At 45.0% G+C, this 17,269-nt stretch overlaps 20 non-coding genes across 20 annotated transcripts; all 20 read right to left on the bottom strand.

The window, feature by feature from the left end:
• Window positions 1-493: 493 nt before the first annotated feature.
• On the bottom strand, window positions 494-576 carry trnal-cag (transfer RNA leucine (anticodon CAG)). The gene has a single exon. It is a non-coding gene; the product is annotated as a tRNA-Leu (tRNA).
• Window positions 577-1,277: 701 nt separating this feature from the next.
• On the bottom strand, window positions 1,278-1,360 carry trnal-cag (transfer RNA leucine (anticodon CAG)). Its single transcript has one exon. It is a non-coding gene; the product is annotated as a tRNA-Leu (tRNA).
• Window positions 1,361-2,058: 698 nt separating this feature from the next.
• On the bottom strand, window positions 2,059-2,141 carry trnal-cag (transfer RNA leucine (anticodon CAG)). Its single transcript has one exon. It is a non-coding gene; the product is annotated as a tRNA-Leu (tRNA).
• Window positions 2,142-2,838: 697 nt separating this feature from the next.
• trnal-cag (transfer RNA leucine (anticodon CAG)) lies at window positions 2,839-2,921 on the bottom strand. The gene has a single exon. It is a non-coding gene; the product is annotated as a tRNA-Leu (tRNA).
• A 702-nt stretch (window positions 2,922-3,623) lies between these two features.
• On the bottom strand, window positions 3,624-3,706 carry trnal-cag (transfer RNA leucine (anticodon CAG)). The gene has a single exon. It is a non-coding gene; the product is annotated as a tRNA-Leu (tRNA).
• Window positions 3,707-4,404: 698 nt separating this feature from the next.
• Window positions 4,405-4,487, bottom strand: trnal-cag (transfer RNA leucine (anticodon CAG)). The gene has a single exon. It is a non-coding gene; the product is annotated as a tRNA-Leu (tRNA).
• Window positions 4,488-5,184: 697 nt separating this feature from the next.
• trnal-cag (transfer RNA leucine (anticodon CAG)) lies at window positions 5,185-5,267 on the bottom strand. Its single transcript has one exon. It is a non-coding gene; the product is annotated as a tRNA-Leu (tRNA).
• Window positions 5,268-5,965: 698 nt separating this feature from the next.
• Window positions 5,966-6,048, bottom strand: trnal-cag (transfer RNA leucine (anticodon CAG)). Its single transcript has one exon. It is a non-coding gene; the product is annotated as a tRNA-Leu (tRNA).
• Window positions 6,049-6,746: 698 nt separating this feature from the next.
• On the bottom strand, window positions 6,747-6,829 carry trnal-cag (transfer RNA leucine (anticodon CAG)). The gene has a single exon. It is a non-coding gene; the product is annotated as a tRNA-Leu (tRNA).
• A 702-nt stretch (window positions 6,830-7,531) lies between these two features.
• trnal-cag (transfer RNA leucine (anticodon CAG)) lies at window positions 7,532-7,614 on the bottom strand. The gene has a single exon. It is a non-coding gene; the product is annotated as a tRNA-Leu (tRNA).
• A 1,368-nt stretch (window positions 7,615-8,982) lies between these two features.
• Window positions 8,983-9,065, bottom strand: trnal-cag (transfer RNA leucine (anticodon CAG)). The gene has a single exon. It is a non-coding gene; the product is annotated as a tRNA-Leu (tRNA).
• Window positions 9,066-9,764: 699 nt separating this feature from the next.
• trnal-cag (transfer RNA leucine (anticodon CAG)) lies at window positions 9,765-9,847 on the bottom strand. The gene has a single exon. It is a non-coding gene; the product is annotated as a tRNA-Leu (tRNA).
• A 689-nt stretch (window positions 9,848-10,536) lies between these two features.
• trnal-cag (transfer RNA leucine (anticodon CAG)) lies at window positions 10,537-10,619 on the bottom strand. The gene has a single exon. It is a non-coding gene; the product is annotated as a tRNA-Leu (tRNA).
• Window positions 10,620-11,308: 689 nt separating this feature from the next.
• Window positions 11,309-11,391, bottom strand: trnal-cag (transfer RNA leucine (anticodon CAG)). Its single transcript has one exon. It is a non-coding gene; the product is annotated as a tRNA-Leu (tRNA).
• A 700-nt stretch (window positions 11,392-12,091) lies between these two features.
• On the bottom strand, window positions 12,092-12,174 carry trnal-cag (transfer RNA leucine (anticodon CAG)). The gene has a single exon. It is a non-coding gene; the product is annotated as a tRNA-Leu (tRNA).
• Window positions 12,175-12,873: 699 nt separating this feature from the next.
• Window positions 12,874-12,956, bottom strand: trnal-cag (transfer RNA leucine (anticodon CAG)). The gene has a single exon. It is a non-coding gene; the product is annotated as a tRNA-Leu (tRNA).
• Window positions 12,957-13,655: 699 nt separating this feature from the next.
• On the bottom strand, window positions 13,656-13,738 carry trnal-cag (transfer RNA leucine (anticodon CAG)). Its single transcript has one exon. It is a non-coding gene; the product is annotated as a tRNA-Leu (tRNA).
• Window positions 13,739-14,436: 698 nt separating this feature from the next.
• On the bottom strand, window positions 14,437-14,519 carry trnal-cag (transfer RNA leucine (anticodon CAG)). Its single transcript has one exon. It is a non-coding gene; the product is annotated as a tRNA-Leu (tRNA).
• Window positions 14,520-15,217: 698 nt separating this feature from the next.
• Window positions 15,218-15,300, bottom strand: trnal-cag (transfer RNA leucine (anticodon CAG)). The gene has a single exon. It is a non-coding gene; the product is annotated as a tRNA-Leu (tRNA).
• Window positions 15,301-15,999: 699 nt separating this feature from the next.
• On the bottom strand, window positions 16,000-16,082 carry trnal-cag (transfer RNA leucine (anticodon CAG)). Its single transcript has one exon. It is a non-coding gene; the product is annotated as a tRNA-Leu (tRNA).
• Between the last annotated feature and the right edge of the window lie 1,187 nt (window positions 16,083-17,269).

Raw genomic sequence — 17,269 nt, 5'->3', positions numbered from 1 at the left:
TTTTTTTTTTTTGGGGTGGGGGTGGGGGGTGGGGGAGGTGACATCTACTGCCAATCCAGGAAGCAAGAACACATGGAGGCACACATCAAGTATTGGAAATCTGCAACAAAAACCACAAACGAGACACAAAACCGACACGGAGCCGACCAAAACATGAGCAGCAATGGACCAAAACCTCGAGATCCGATCACAGTCTAAGCTAAGCTACCGCTAACTAACCCCAAAAACTACAGAGCAAGCATGCAGGTGAACAACCCAGTGTATACGTCTATGTGTGCGTATACGTGCGTGTGTATGTACATGTCTGTGTGGCCATGTGTGTGTGTGTGCACAATGTGGAAATTATTTCTCTGCATTCAACCCATTGCAAGTCAAACTAGGAGCAGTGGTCTCCCATGCAATGGTCCGGCGACCGGGGAGCGATAAGGGTTAAGGACCTTGCAAAGTGTTGACCCTCCTCTGTAGCCACTAGGCTACCACCGCAAAAGGCAACTGTCAGAAGTGGGATTCGAACCCACGCCTCCAGAGGAGACTGCGACCTGAACGCAGCGCCTTAGACCGCTCGGCCATCCTGACTGTATGCATTAACTAGGGCTGTCAATTTTTTTTTTTTTTTTTTTTTTTTTTTTTTAACCTTGTCTGCACACATATTAATGGTTGATACCATGCCGGTAAAACCTAAGGCATATATATGTGCATTATTACTATATTTAGTATATATTCATATATATACGCATACATACGCATACACATACATATATATACACATACAAACGCAGTGAGTTTTTTTTTTTTTGGGGTGGGGGTGGGGGGTGGGGGAGGTGACATCTACTGCCAATCCAGGAAGCAAGAACACATGGAGGCACACATCAAGTATTGGAAATCTGCAACAAAAACCACAAACGAAACACAAAACCGACACGGAGCCGACCAAAACATGAGCAGCAATCGACCAAAACCTCGAGATCCGATCACAGTCTAAGCTAAGCTACCGCTAACTAACCCCAAAAACTACAGAGCAAGCATGCAGATGAAAAAGCCAGTGTATACGTCTATGTGTGCGTATACGTGCGTGTGTATGTACATGTCTGTGTGGCCATGTGTGTGTGTGTGCACAATGTGGAAATTATTTCTCTGCATTCAACCCATTGCAAGTCAAACTAGGAGCAGTGGTCTCCCATGCAATGGCCCGGCGACCGGGGAGCGATAAGGGTTAAGGACCTTGCAAAGTGTTGACCCTCCTCTGTAGCCACTAGGCTACCACCCCAAAAGGCAACTGTCAGAAGTGGGATTCGAACCCACGTCTCCAGAGGAGACTGCGACCTGAACGCAGCGCCTTAAACCGCTCGGCCATCCTGACTGTATGCATTAACTAGGGCTGTCAATTTTTTATTTATTTTTTTTAATTTTTTTAACCTTGTCTGCACACATATTAATGGTTGATACCATGCCGGTAAAACCTAAGGCATATATATGTGCATTATTACTATATTTAGTATATATTCATATATATACGCATACATACGCATACACATACATATATATACACATACAAACGCAGTGAGTTTTTTTTTTTTGGGGTGGGGGTGGGGGGTGGGGGAGGTGACATCTACTGCCAATCCAGGAAGCAAGAACACATGGAGGCACACATCAAGTATTGGAAATCTGCAACAAAAACCACAAACGAAACACAAAACCGACACGGAGCCGACCAAAACATGAGCAGCAATGGACCAAAACCTCGAGATCTGATCACAGTCTAAGCTAAGCTACCGCTAACTAACCCCAAAAACTACAGAGCAAGCATGCAGGTGAACAAGCCAGTGTATACGTCTATGTGTGCATATACGTGCGTGTGTATGTACATGTCTGTGTGGCCATGTGTGTGTGTGTGCACAATGTGGAAATTATTTCTCTGCATTCAACCCATTGCAAGTCAAACTAGGAGCAGTGGTCTCCCATGCAATGGCCCGGCGACCGGGGAGCGATAAGGGTTAAGGACCTTGCAAAGTGTTGACCCTCCTCTGTAGCCACTAGGCTACCACCCCAAAAGGCAACTGTCAGAAGTGGGATTCAAACCCATGCCTCCAGAGGAGACTGCGACCTGAACGCAGCGCCTTAGACCGCTCGGCCATCCTGACTGTATGCATTAACGAGGGCTGTCAATTTATTTATTTATTTATTTTTTTTTTTAACCTTGTCTGCACACATATTAATGGTTGATACCATGCCGGTAAAACCTAAGGCATATATATGTGCATTATTACTATATTTAGTATATATTCATATATATACGCATACATACGCATACACATACATATATATACACATACAAACGCAGTGAGTTTTTTTTTTTTGGGGTGGGGGTGGGGGGTGGGGGAGGTGACATCTACTGCCAATCCAGGAAGCAAGAACACATGGAGGCACACATCAAGTATTGGAAATCTGCAACAAAAACCACAAACGAAACACAAAACCGACACGGAGCCGACCAAAACATGAGCAGCAATGGACCAAAACCTCGAGATCCGATCACAGTCTAAGCTAAGCTACCGCTAACTAACCCCAAAAACTACAGAGCAAGCATGCAGGTGAACAAGCCAGTGTATACGTCTATGTGTGCGTATACGTGCGTGTGTATGTACATGTCTGTGTGGCCATGTGTGTGTGTGTGCACAATGTGGAAATTATTTCTCTGCATTCAACCCATTGCAAGTCAAACTAGGAGCAGTGGTCTCTCATGCAATGGCCCGGCGACCGGGGAGCGATAAGGGTTAAGGACTTTGCAAAGTGTTGACCCTCCTCTGTAGCCACTAGGCTACCACCCCAAAAGGCAACTGTCAGAAGTGGGATTCGAACCCACGCCTCCAGAGGAGACTGCGACCTGAACGCAGCGCCTTAGACCGCTCGGCCATCCTGACTGTATGCATTAACTAGGGCTGTCAATTTTTTTTTTTTTTTTTTTTTTTTTTTTTTTAACCTTGTCTGCACACATATTAATGGTTGATACCATGCCGGTAAAACCTAAGGCATATATATGTGCATTATTACTATATTTAGTATATATACATATATATACGCATACATACGCATACACATACATATATATACACATACAAACCCAGTGAGTTTTTTTTTTTTTGGGGTGGGGGTGGGGGGTGGGGGAGGTGACATCTACTGCCAATCCAGGAAGCAAGAACACATGGAGGCACACATCAAGTATTGGAAATCTGCAACAAAAACCACAAACGAGACACAAAACCGACACGGAGCCGACCAAAACATGAGCAGCAATGGACCAAAACCTCGAGATCCGATCACAGTCTAAGCTAAGCTACCGCTAACTAACCCCAAAAACTACAGAGCAAGCATGCAGGTGAACAAGCCAGTGTATACGTCTATGTGTGCGTATACGTGCGTGTGTATGTACATGTCTGTGTGGCCATGTGTGTGTGTGTGCACAATGTGGAAATTATTTCTCTGCATTCAACCCATTGCAAGTCAAACTAGGAGCAGTGGTCTCCCATGCAATGGCCCGGCGACCGGGGAGCGATAAGGGTTAAGGACCTTGCAAAGTGTTGACCCTCCTCTGTAGCCACTAGGCTACCACCCCAAAAGGCAACTGTCAGAAGTGGGATTCGAACCCACGCCTCCAGAGGAGACTGCTACCTGAACGCAGCGCCTTAGACCGCTCGGCCATCCTGACTGTATGCATTAACTAGGGCTGTCAATTTTTTATTTATTTTTTTTAATTTTTTTAACCTTGTCTGCACACATATTAATGGTTGATACCATGCCGGTAAAACCTAAGGCATATATATGTGCATTATTACTATATTTAGTATATATTCATATATATACGCATACATACGCATACACATACATATATATACACATACAAACGCAGTGAGTTTTTTTTTTTTGGGGTGGGGGTGGGGGGTGGGGGAGGTGACATCTACTGCCAATCCAGGAAGCAAGAACACATGGAGGCACACATCAAGTATTGGAAATCTGCAACAAAAACCACAAACGAAACACAAAACCGACACGGAGCCGACCAAAACATGAGCAGCAATGGACCAAAACCTCGAGATCTGATCACAGTCTAAGCTAAGCTACCGCTAACTAACCCCAAAAACTACAGAGCAAGCATGCAGGTGAACAAGCCAGTGTATACGTCTATGTGTGCATATACGTGCGTGTGTATGTACATGTCTGTGTGGCCATGTGTGTGTGTGTGCACAATGTGGAAATTATTTCTCTGCATTCAACCCATTGCAAGTCAAACTAGGAGCAGTGGTCTCCCATGCAATGGCCCGGCGACCGGGGAGCGATAAGGGTTAAGGACCTTGCAAAGTGTTGACCCTCCTCTGTAGCCACTAGGCTACCACCCCAAAAGGCAACTGTCAGAAGTGGGATTCAAACCCATGCCTCCAGAGGAGACTGCGACCTGAACGCAGCGCCTTAGACCGCTCGGCCATCCTGACTGTATGCATTAACGAGGGCTGTCAATTTATTTATTTATTTATTTTTTTTTTTAACCTTGTCTGCACACATATTAATGGTTGATACCATGCCGGTAAAACCTAAGGCATATATATGTGCATTATTACTATATTTAGTATATATACATATATATACGCATACATACGCATACACATACATATATATACACATACAAACGCAGTGAGTTTTTTTTTTTTGGGGTGGGGGTGGGGGGTGGGGGAGGTGACATCTACTGCCAATCCAGGAAGCAAGAACACATGGAGGCACACATCAAGTATTGGAAATCTGCAACAAAAACCACAAACGAAACACAAAACCGACACGGAGCCGACCAAAACATGAGCAGCAATGGACCAAAACCTCGAGATCCGATCACAGTCTAAGCTAAGCTACCGCTAACTAACCCCAAAAACTACAGAGCAAGCATGCAGGTGAACAAGCCAGTGTATACGTCTATGTGTGCGTATACGTGCGTGTGTATGTACATGTCTGTGTGGCCATGTGTGTGTGTGTGCACAATGTGGAAATTATTTCTCTGCATTCAACCCATTGCAAGTCAAACTAGGAGCAGTGGTCTCCCATGCAATGGCCCGGCGACCGGGGAGCGATAAGGGTTAAGGACCTTGCAAAGTGTTGACCCTCCTCTGTAGCCACTAGGCTACCACCCCAAAAGGCAACTGTCAGAAGTGGGATTCGAACCCACGCCTCCAGAGGAGACTGCGACCTGAACGCAGCGCCTTAGACCGCTCGGCCATCCTGACTGTATGCATTAACTAGGGCTGTCAATTTTTTATTTATTTTTTTTAATTTTTTTAACCTTGTCTGCACACATATTAATGGTTGATACCATGCCGGTAAAACCTAAGGCATATATATGTGCATTATTACTATATTTAGTATATATTCATATATATACGCATACATACGCATACACATACATATATATACACATACAAACGCAGTGAGTTTTTTTTTTTTGGGGTGGGGGTGGGGGGTGGGGGAGGTGACATCTACTGCCAATCCAGGAAGCAAGAACACATGGAGGCACACATCAAGTATTGGAAATCTGCAACAAAAACCACAAACGAAACACAAAACCGACACGGAGCCGACCAAAACATGAGCAGCAATGGACCAAAACCTCGAGATCTGATCACAGTCTAAGCTAAGCTACCGCTAACTAACCCCAAAAACTACAGAGCAAGCATGCAGGTGAACAAGCCAGTGTATACGTCTATGTGTGCATATACGTGCGTGTGTATGTACATGTCTGTGTGGCCATGTGTGTGTGTGTGCACAATGTGGAAATTATTTCTCTGCATTCAACCCATTGCAAGTCAAACTAGGAGCAGTGGTCTCCCATGCAATGGCCCGGCGACCGGGGAGCGATAAGGGTTAAGGACCTTGCAAAGTGTTGACCCTCCTCTGTAGCCACTAGGCTACCACCCCAAAAGGCAACTGTCAGAAGTGGGATTCAAACCCATGCCTCCAGAGGAGACTGCGACCTGAACGCAGCGCCTTAGACCGCTCGGCCATCCTGACTGTATGCATTAACGAGGGCTGTCAATTTATTTATTTATTTATTTTTTTTTTTAACCTTGTCTGCACACATATTAATGGTTGATACCATGCCGGTAAAACCTAAGGCATATATATGTGCATTATTACTATATTTAGTATATATTCATATATATACGCATACATACGCATACACATACATATATATACACATACAAACGCAGTGAGTTTTTTTTTTTTTGGGGTGGGGGTGGGGGGTGGGGGAGGTGACATCTACTGCCAATCCAGGAAGCAAGAACACATGGAGGCACACATCAAGTATTGGAAATCTGCAACAAAAACCACAAACGAAACACAAAACCGACACGGAGCCGACCAAAACATGAGCAGCAATGGACCAAAACCTCGAGATCCGATCACAGTCTAAGCTAAGCTACCGCTAACTAACCCCAAAAACTACAGAGCAAGCATGCAGGTGAACAAGCCAGTGTATACGTCTATGTGTGCGTATACGTGCGTGTGTATGTACATGTCTGTGTGGCCATGTGTGTGTGTGTGCACAATGTGGAAATTATTTCTCTGCATTCAACCCATTGCAAGTCAAACTAGGAGCAGTGGTCTCTCATGCAATGGCCCGGCGACCGGGGAGCGATAAGGGTTAAGGACTTTGCAAAGTGTTGACCCTCCTCTGTAGCCACTAGGCTACCACCCCAAAAGGCAACTGTCAGAAGTGGGATTCGAACCCACGCCTCCAGAGGAGACTGCGACCTGAACGCAGCGCCTTAGACCGCTCGGCCATCCTGACTGTATGCATGAACTAGGGCTGTCAATTTTTTTTTTTTTTTTTTTTTTTTTTTTTTTAACCTTGTCTGCACACATATTAATGGTTGATACCATGCCGGTAAAACCTAAGGCATATATATGTGCATTATTACTATATTTAGTATATATACATATATATACGCATACATACGCATACACATACATATATATACACATACAAACCCAGTGAGTTTTTTTTTTTTTGGGGTGGGGGTGGGGGGTGGGGGAGGTGACATCTACTGCCAATCCAGGAAGCAAGAACACATGGAGGCACACATCAAGTATTGGAAATCTGCAACAAAAACCACAAACGAGACACAAAACCGACACGGAGCCGACCAAAACATGAGCAGCAATGGACCAAAACCTCGAGATCCGATCACAGTCTAAGCTAAGCTACCGCTAACTAACCCCAAAAACTACAGAGCAAGCATGCAGGTGAACAAGCCAGTGTATACGTCTATGTGTGCGTATACGTGCGTGTGTATGTACATGTCTGTGTGGCCATGTGTGTGTGTGTGCACAATGTGGAAATTATTTCTCTGCATTCAACCCATTGCAAGTCAAACTAGGAGCAGTGGTCTCCCATGCAATGGCCCGGCGACCGGGGAGCGATAAGGGTTAAGGACCTTGCAAAGTGTTGACCCTCCTCTGTAGCCACTAGGCTACCACCCCAAAAGGCAACTGTCAGAAGTGGGATTCGAACCCACGCCTCCAGAGGAGACTGCGACCTGAACGCAGCGCCTTAGACCGCTCGGCCATCCTGACTGTATGCATTAACTAGGGCTGTCAATTTTTTTTTTTTTTTTTTTTTTTTTTTTTTTTTTTTTAACTTGTCTGCACACATATTAATGGTTGATACCATGCCGGTAAAACCTAAGGCATATATATGTGCATTATTACTATATTTAGTATATATACATATATATACGCATACATACGCATACACATACATATATATACACATACAAACCCAGTGAGTTTTTTTTTTTTTTGGGGTGGGGGTGGGGGGTGGGGGAGGTGACATCTACTGCCAATCCAGGAAGCAAGAACACATGGAGGCACACATCAAGTATTGGAAATCTGCAACAAAAACCACAAACGAGACACAAAACCGACACGGAGCCGACCAAAACATGAGCAGCAATGGACCAAAACCTCGAGATCCGATCACAGTCTAAGCTAAGCTACCGCTAACTAACCCCAAAAACTACAGAGCAAGCATGCAGGTGAACAAGCCAGTGTATACGTCTATGTGTGCGTATACGTGCGTGTGTATGTACATGTCTGTGTGGCCATGTGTGTGTGTGTGTGCACAATGTGGAAATTATTTCTCTGCATTCAACCCATTGCAAGTCAAACTAAGTGCCTGACGCCTCCAGAGGAGACTGCGACCTGAACGCAGCGCCTTAGACCGCTCGGCCATCCTGACTGTATGCATTAACTAGGGCCGTCAATTTTTTTTTTTTTTTTTTTTTTTTTTTTTTTTCGCTTGTCTGCACACATATTAATGGTTGATACCACGCCGGTAAAACCTAAGGCATATATATGTGCATTATTACTATATTTAGTATATATTCATATATATATACGCATACATACGCATACACATACATATATATACACATACAAACGCAGTGAGTTTTTTTTTTTTTGGGGTGGGGGTGGGGGGTGGGGGAGGTGACATCTACTGCCAATCCAGGAAGCAAGAACACATGGAGGCACACATCAAGTATTGGAAATCTGCAACAAAAACCACAAACGAAACACAAAACCGACACGGAGCCGACCAAAACATGAGCAGCAATGGACCAAAACCTCGAGATCCGATCACAGTCTAAGCTAAGCTACCGCTAACTAACCCCAAAAACTACAGAGCAAGCATGCAGGTGAACAAGCCAGTGTATACGTCTATGTGTGCGTATACGTGCGTGTGTATGTACATGTCTGTGTGGCCATGTGTGTGTGTGTGCACAATGTGGAAATTATTTCTCTGCATTCAACCCATTGCAAGTCAAACTAGGAGCAGTGGTCTCCCATGCAATGGTCCGGCGACCGGGGAGCGATAAGGGTTAAGGACCTTGCAAAGTGTTGACCCTCCTCTGTAGCCACTAGGCTACCACCCCAAAAGGCAACTGTCAGAAGTGGGATTCGAACCCACGCCTCCAGAGGAGACTGCGACCTGAACGCAGCGCCTTAGACCGCTCGGCCATCCTGACTGTATGCATTAACTAGGGCTGTCAATTTTTTTTTTTTTTTTTTTTTTTTTTTTAACCTTGTCTGCACACATATTAATGGTTGATACCATGCCGGTAAAACCTAAGGCATATATATGTGCATTATTACTATATTTAGTATATATACATATATATACGCATACATACGCATACACATACATATATATACACATACAAACCCAGTGAGTTTTTTTTTTTTTGGGGTGGGGGTGGGGGGTGGGGGAGGTGACATCTACTGCCAATCCAGGAAGCAAGAACACATGGAGGCACACATCAAGTATTGGAAATCTGCAACAAAAACCACAAACGAGACACAAAACCGACACGGAGCCGACCAAAACATGAGCAGCAATGGACCAAAACCTCGAGATCCGATCACAGTCTAAGCTAAGCTACCGCTAACTAACCCCAAAAACTACAGAGCAAGCATGCAGGTGAACAAGCCAGTGTATACGTCTATGTGTGCGTATACGTGCGTGTGTATGTACATGTCTGTGTGGCCATGTGTGTGTGTGTGCACAATGTGGAAATTATTTCTCTGCATTCAACCCATTGCAAGTCAAACTAGGAGCAGTGGTCTCCCATGCAATGGTCCGGCGACCGGGGAGCGATAAGGGTTAAGGACCTTGCAAAGTGTTGACCCTCCTCTGTAGCCACTAGGCTACCACCCCAAAAGGCAACTGTCAGAAGTGGGATTCGAACCCACGCCTCCAGAGGAGACTGCGACCTGAACGCAGCGCCTTAGACCGCTCGGCCATCCTGACTGTATGCATTAACTAGGGCTGTCAATTTTTTTTTTTTTTTTTTTTTTTTTTTTTAACCTTGTCTGCACACATATTAATGGTTGATACCATGCCGGTAAAACCTAAGGCATATATATGTGCATTATTACTATATTTAGTATATATTCATATATATACGCATACATACGCATACACATACATATATATACACATACAAACGCAGTGAGTTTTTTTTTTTTGGGGTGGGGGTGGGGGGTGGGGGAGGTGACATCTACTGCCAATCCAGGAAGCAAGAACACATGGAGGCACACATCAAGTATTGGAAATCTGCAACAAAAACCACAAACGAAACACAAAACCGACACGGAGCCGACCAAAACATGAGCAGCAATGGACCAAAACCTCGAGATCCGATCACAGTCTAAGCTAAGCTACCGCTAACTAACCCCAAAAACTACAGAGCAAGCATGCAGATGAAAAAGCCAGTGTATACGTCTATGTGTGCGTGTGTATGTACATGTCTGTGTGGCCATGTGTGTGTGTGTGCACAATGTGGAAATTATTTCTCTGCATTCAACCCATTGCAAGTCAAACTAGGAGCAGTGGTCTCCCATGCAATGGTCCGGCGACCGGGGAGCGATAAGGGTTAAGGACCTTGCAAAGTGTTGACCCTCCTCTGTAGCCACTAGGCTACCACCCCAAAAGGCAACTGTCAGAAGTGGGATTCGAACCCACGCCTCCAGAGGAGACTGCGACCTGAACGCAGCGCCTTAGACCGCTCGGCCATCCTGACTGTATGCATTAACTAGGGCTGTCAATTTTTTTTTTTTTTTTTTTTTTTTTTTTTAACCTTGTCTGCACACATATTAATGGTTGATACCATGCCGGTAAAACCTAAGGCATATATATGTGCATTATTACTATATTTAGTATATATTCATATATATACGCATACATACGCATACACATACATATATATACACATACAAACGCAGTGAGTTTTTTTTTTTTGGGGTGGGGGTGGGGGGTGGGGGAGGTGACATCTACTGCCAATCCAGGAAGCAAGAACACATGGAGGCACACATCAAGTATTGGAAATCTGCAACAAAAACCACAAACGAAACACAAAACCGACACGGAGCCGACCAAAACATGAGCAGCAATGGACCAAAACCTCGAGATCCGATCACAGTCTAAGCTAAGCTACCGCTAACTAACCCCAAAAACTACAGAGCAAGCATGCAGATGAAAAAGCCAGTGTATACGTCTATGTGTGCGTGTGTATGTACATGTCTGTGTGGCCATGTGTGTGTGTGTGCACAATGTGGAAATTATTTCTCTGCATTCAACCCATTGCAAGTCAAACTAGGAGCAGTGGTCTCCCATGCAATGGCCCGGCGACCGGGGAGCGATAAGGGTTAAGGACCTTGCAAAGTGTTGACCCTCCTCTGTAGCCACTAGGCTACCACCCCAAAAGGCAACTGTCAGAAGTGGGATTCGAACCCACGCCTCCAGAGGAGACTGCGACCTGAACGCAGCGCCTTAGACCGCTCTGCCATCCTGACTGTATGCATTAACTAGGGCTGTCAATTTTTTTTTTTTTTTTTTTTTTTTTTTTTAACCTTGTCTGCACACATATTAATGGTTGATACCATGCCGGTAAAACCTAAGGCATATATATGTGCATTATTACTATATTTAGTATATATTCATATATATACGCATACATACGCATACACATACATATATATACACATACAAACGCAGTGAGTTTTTTTTTTTTTGGGGTGGGGGTGGGGGGTGTGGGAGGTGACATCTACTGCCAATCCAGGAAGCAAGAACACATGGAGGCACACATCAAGTATTGGAAATCTGCAACAAAAACCACAAACGAAACACAAAACCGACACGGAGCCGACCAAAACATGAGCAGCAATGGACCAAAACCTCGAGATCCGATCACAGTCTAAGCTAAGCTACCGCTAACTAACCCCAAAAACTACAGAGCAAGCATGCAGGTGAACAAGCCAGTGTATACGTCTATGTGTGCGTATACGTGCGTGTGTATGTACATGTCTGTGTGGCCATGTGTGTGTGTGTGCAGCATGTGGAAATTATTTCTCTGCATTCAACCCATTGCAAGTCAAACTAGGAGCAGTGGTCTCCCATGCAATGGTCCGGCGACCGGGGAGCGATAAGGGTTAAGGACCTTGCAAAGTGTTGACCCTCCTCTGTAGCCACTAGGCTACCACCCCAAAAGGCAACTGTCAGAAGTGGGATTCGAACCCACGCCTCCAGAGGAGACTGCGACCTGAACGCAGCGCCTTAGACCGCTCGGCCATCCTGACTGTATGCATTAACTAGGGCTGTCAATTTTTTTTTTTTTTTTTTTTTTTTTTTTAACCTTGTCTGCACACATATTAATGGTTGATACCATGCCGGTAAAACCTAAGGCATATATATGTGCATTATTACTATATTTAGTATATATACATATATATACGCATACATACGCATACACATACATATATATACACATACAAACGCAGTGAGTTTTTTTTTTTTTGGGGTGGGGGTGGGGGGTGGGGGAGGTGACATCTACTGCCAATCCAGGAAGCAAGAACACATGGAGGCACACATCAAGTATTGGAAATCTGCAACAAAAACCACAAACGAAACACAAAACCGACACGGAGCCGACCAAAACATGAGCAGCAATCGACCAAAACCTCGAGATCCGATCACAGTCTAAGCTAAGCTACCGCTAACTAACCCCAAAAACTACAGAGCAAGCATGCAGGTGAACAAGCCAGTGTATACGTCTATGTGTGCGTATACGTGCGTGTGTATGTACATGTCTGTGTGGCTATGTTTGTGTGTGTGCACAATGTGGAAATTATTTCTCTGCATTCAACCCATTGCAAGTCAAACTAGGAGCAGTGGTCTCCCATGCAATGGCCCGGCGACCGGGGAGCGATAAGGGTTAAGGACCTTGCAAAGTGTTGACCCTCCTCTGTAGCCACTAGGCTACCACCCCAAAAGGCAACTGTCAGAAGTGGGATTCGAACCCACGCCTCCAGAGGAGACTGCGACCTGAACGCAGCGCCTTAGACCGCTCGGCCATCCTGACTGTATGCATTAACTAGGGCTGTCAATTTTTTTTTTTTTTTTTTTTTTTTTTTTAACCTTGTCTGCACACATATTAATGGTTGATACCATGCCGGTAAAACCTAAGGCATATATATGTGCATTATTACTATATTTAGTATATAGACATATATATACGCATACATACGCATACACATACATATATATACACATACAAACGCAGTGAGTTTTTTTTTTTTTGGGGTGGGGGTGGGGGGTGGGGGAGGTGACATCTACTGCCAATCCAGGAAGCAAGAACACATGGAGGCACACATCAAGTATTGGAAATCTGCAACAAAAACCACAAACGAAACACAAAACCGACACGGAGCCGACCAAAACATGAGCAGCAATCGACCAAAACCTCGAGATCCGATCACAGTCTAAGCTAAGCTACCGCTAACTAACCCCAAAAACTACAGAGCAAGCATGCAGATGAAAAAGCCAGTGTATACGTCTATGTGTGCGTATACGTGCGTGTGTATGTACATGTCTGTGTGGCCATGTGTGTGTGTGTGCACAATGTGGAAATTATTTCTCTGCATTCAACCCATTGCAAGTCAAACTAGGAGCAGTGGTCTCCCATGCAATGGCCCGGCGACCGGGGAGCGATAAGGGTTAAGGACCTTGCAAAGTGTTGACCCTCCTCTGTAGCCACTAGGCTACCACCCCAAAAGGCAACTGTCAGAAGTGGGATTCGAACCCACGTCTCCAGAGGAGACTGCGACCTGAACGCAGCGCCTTAGACCGCTCGGCCATCCTGACTGTATGCATTAACTAGGGCTGTCAATTTTTTATTTATTTTTTTTAATTTTTTTAACCTTGTCTGCACACATATTAATGGTTGATACCATGCCGGTAAAACCTAAGGCATATATATGTGCATTATTACTATATTTAGTATATATTCATATATATACGCATACATACGCATACACATACATATATATACACATACAAACGCAGTGAGTTTTTTTTTTTTGGGGTGGGGGTGGGGGGTGGGGGAGGTGACATCTACTGCCAATCCAGGAAGCAAGAACACATGGAGGCACACATCAAGTATTGGAAATCTGCAACAAAAACCACAAACGAAACACAAAACCGACACGGAGCCGACCAAAACATGAGCAGCAATGGACCAAAACCTCGAGATCTGATCACAGTCTAAGCTAAGCTACCGCTAACTAACCCCAAAAACTACAGAGCAAGCATGCAGGTGAACAAGCCAGTGTATACGTCTATGTGTGCATATACGTGCGTGTGTATGTACATGTCTGTGTGGCCATGTGTGTGTGTGTGCACAATGTGGAAATTATTTCTCTGCATTCAACCCATTGCAAGTCAAACTAGGAGCAGTGGTCTCCCATGCAATGGCCCGGCGACCGGGGAGCGATAAGGGTTAAGGACCTTGCAAAGTGTTGACCCTCCTCTGTAGCCACTAGGCTACCACCCCAAAAGGCAACTGTCAGAAGTGGGATTCAAACCCATGCCTCCAGAGGAGACTGCGACCTGAACGCAGCGCCTTAGACCGCTCGGCCATCCTGACTGTATGCATTAACGAGGGCTGTCAATTTATTTATTTATTTATTTTTTTTTTTAACCTTGTCTGCACACATATTAATGGTTGATACCATGCCGGTAAAACCTAAGGCATATATATGTGCATTATTACTATATTTAGTATATATTCATATATATACGCATACATACGCATACACATACATATATATACACATACAAACGCAGTGAGTTTTTTTTTTTTTGGGGTGGGGGTGGGGGGTGGGGGAGGTGACATCTACTGCCAATCCAGGAAGCAAGAACACATGGAGGCACACATCAAGTATTGGAAATCTGCAACAAAAACCACAAACGAAACACAAAACCGACACGGAGCCGACCAAAACATGAGCAGCAATGGACCAAAACCTCGAGATCCGATCACAGTCTAAGCTAAGCTACCGCTAACTAACCCCAAAAACTACAGAGCAAGCATGCAGGTGAACAAGCCAGTGTATACGTCTATGTGTGCGTATACGTGCGTGTGTATGTACATGTCTGTGTGGCCATGTGTGTGTGTGTGCACAATGTGGAAATTATTTCTCTGCATTCAACCCATTGCAAGTCAAACTAGGAGCAGTGGTCTCTCATGCAATGGCCCGGCGACCGGGGAGCGATAAGGGTTAAGGACTTTGCAAAGTGTTGACCCTCCTCTGTAGCCACTAGGCTACCACCCCAAAAGGCAACTGTCAGAAGTGGGATTCGAACCCACGCCTCCAGAGGAGACTGCGACCTGAACGCAGCGCCTTAGACCGCTCGGCCATCCTGACTGTATGCATTAACTAGGGCTGTCAATTTTTTTTTTTTTTTTTTTTTTTTTTTTTAACCTTGTCTGCACACATATTAATGGTTGATACCATGCCGGTAAAACCTAAGGCATATATATGTGCATTATTACTATATTTAGTATATATTCATATATATACGCATACATACGCATACACATACATATATATACACATACAAACGCAGTGAGTTTTTTTTTTTTGGGGTGGGGGTGGGGGGTGGGGGAGGTGACATCTACTGCCAATCCAGGAAGCAAGAACACATGGAGGCACACATCAAGTATTGGAAATCTGCAACAAAAACCACAAACGAAACACAAAACCGACACGGAGCCGACCAAAACATGAGCAGCAATGGACCAAAACCTCGAGATCCGATCACAGTCTAAGCTAAGCTACCGCTAACTAACCCCAAAAACTACAGAGCAAGCATGCAGGTGAACAAGCCAGTGTATACGTCTATGTGTGCGTATACGTGCGTGTGTATGTACATGTCTGTGTGGCCATGTGTGTGTGTGTGCACAATGTGGAAATTATTTCTCTGCATTCAACCCATTGCAAGTCAAACTAGGAGCAGTGGTCTCCCATGCAATGGTCCGGCGACCGGGGAGCGATAAGGGTTAAGGACCTTGCAAAGTGTTGACCCTCCTCTGTAGCCACTAGGCTACCACCCCAAAAGGCAACTGTCAGAAGTGGGATTCGAACCCACGCCTCCAGAGGAGACTGCGACCTGAACGCAGCGCCTTAGACCGCTCGGCCATCCTGACTGTATGCATTAACTAGGGCTGTCAATTTTTTTTTTTTTTTTTTTTTTTTTTTTAACCTTGTCTGCACACATATTAATGGTTGATACCATGCCGGTAAAACCTAAGGCATATATATGTGCATTATTACTATATTTAGTATATATACATATATATACGCTGTTGTCTGTCTGATGTCTGCTGTTGCTGCTTCCGCCTGCCTGCACCCCCCCCCCCTCTGGTCATCCCGCTGCTGCTTCCACATGACTGTTGTGTGCTGCTGATGCCCCCCCCCCCCTCTGGTCATCCCGCTTCTGCTTCCACATGACTGTTGTGTGCTGCTGACGCCCCCCCCCCCCCCCCACCTCTGGTCATCCCGTTGCTGCTTCCACCTGCCTGCTGTGTGCTGTCGACGTCCCTGACTCCCCCAGTCTGGCCTTCGGCAGGAGGGTCCCCCCTTATGAGCCTGGTCCTGCTCAAGGTTTCTTCCCTCCTAAAGGGGAGTTTTTCCTTGCCACTGTTTGGCTTAAGGCTTTTCTTCCACTAAGGGAGTTTTTACCTGCCATTGTTTATATAATAATTGCTCGGGGGTTTATGTTTATGTTTATGTTTATGTTTATGTTTATGTTTATGTTTATGTTCATGTTCTGGATCTCTGGAAAGCGTCTAGAGACAACATCTGTTGTATTAGACGCTATATAAATAAAATTGAATTGAATTGAATTGAATACGCATACATACGCATACACATACATATATATACACATACAAACGCAGTGAGTTTTTTTTTTTTTTGGGGTGGGGGTGGGGGGTGGGGGAGGTGACATCTACTGCCAATCCAGGAAGCAAGAACACATGGAGGCACACATCAAGTATTGGAAATCTGCAACAAAAACCACAAACGAAACACAAAACCGACACAGAGCCGACCAAAACATGAGCAGCAATCGACCAAAACCTCGAGATCCGATCACAGTCTAAGCTAAGCTACCGCTAACTAACCCCAAAAACTACAGAGCAAGCATGCAGGTGAACAAGCCAGTGTATACGTCTATGTGTGCGTATACGTGCGTGTGTATGTACATGTCTGTGTGGCTATGTTTGTGTGTGTGCACAATGTGGAAATTATTTCTCTGCATTCAACCCATTGCAAGTCAAACTAGGAGCAGTGGTCTCCCATGCAATGGCCCGGCGACCGGGGAGCGATAAGG

Source organism: Cololabis saira, unplaced genomic scaffold, assembly GCF_033807715.1.
Source record: "Cololabis saira isolate AMF1-May2022 unplaced genomic scaffold, fColSai1.1 scf135, whole genome shotgun sequence".
Taxonomy (NCBI): Eukaryota; Metazoa; Chordata; class Actinopteri; order Beloniformes; family Belonidae; genus Cololabis; species Cololabis saira.
This window is presented reverse-complemented; position numbering and strand designations above follow the sequence as displayed.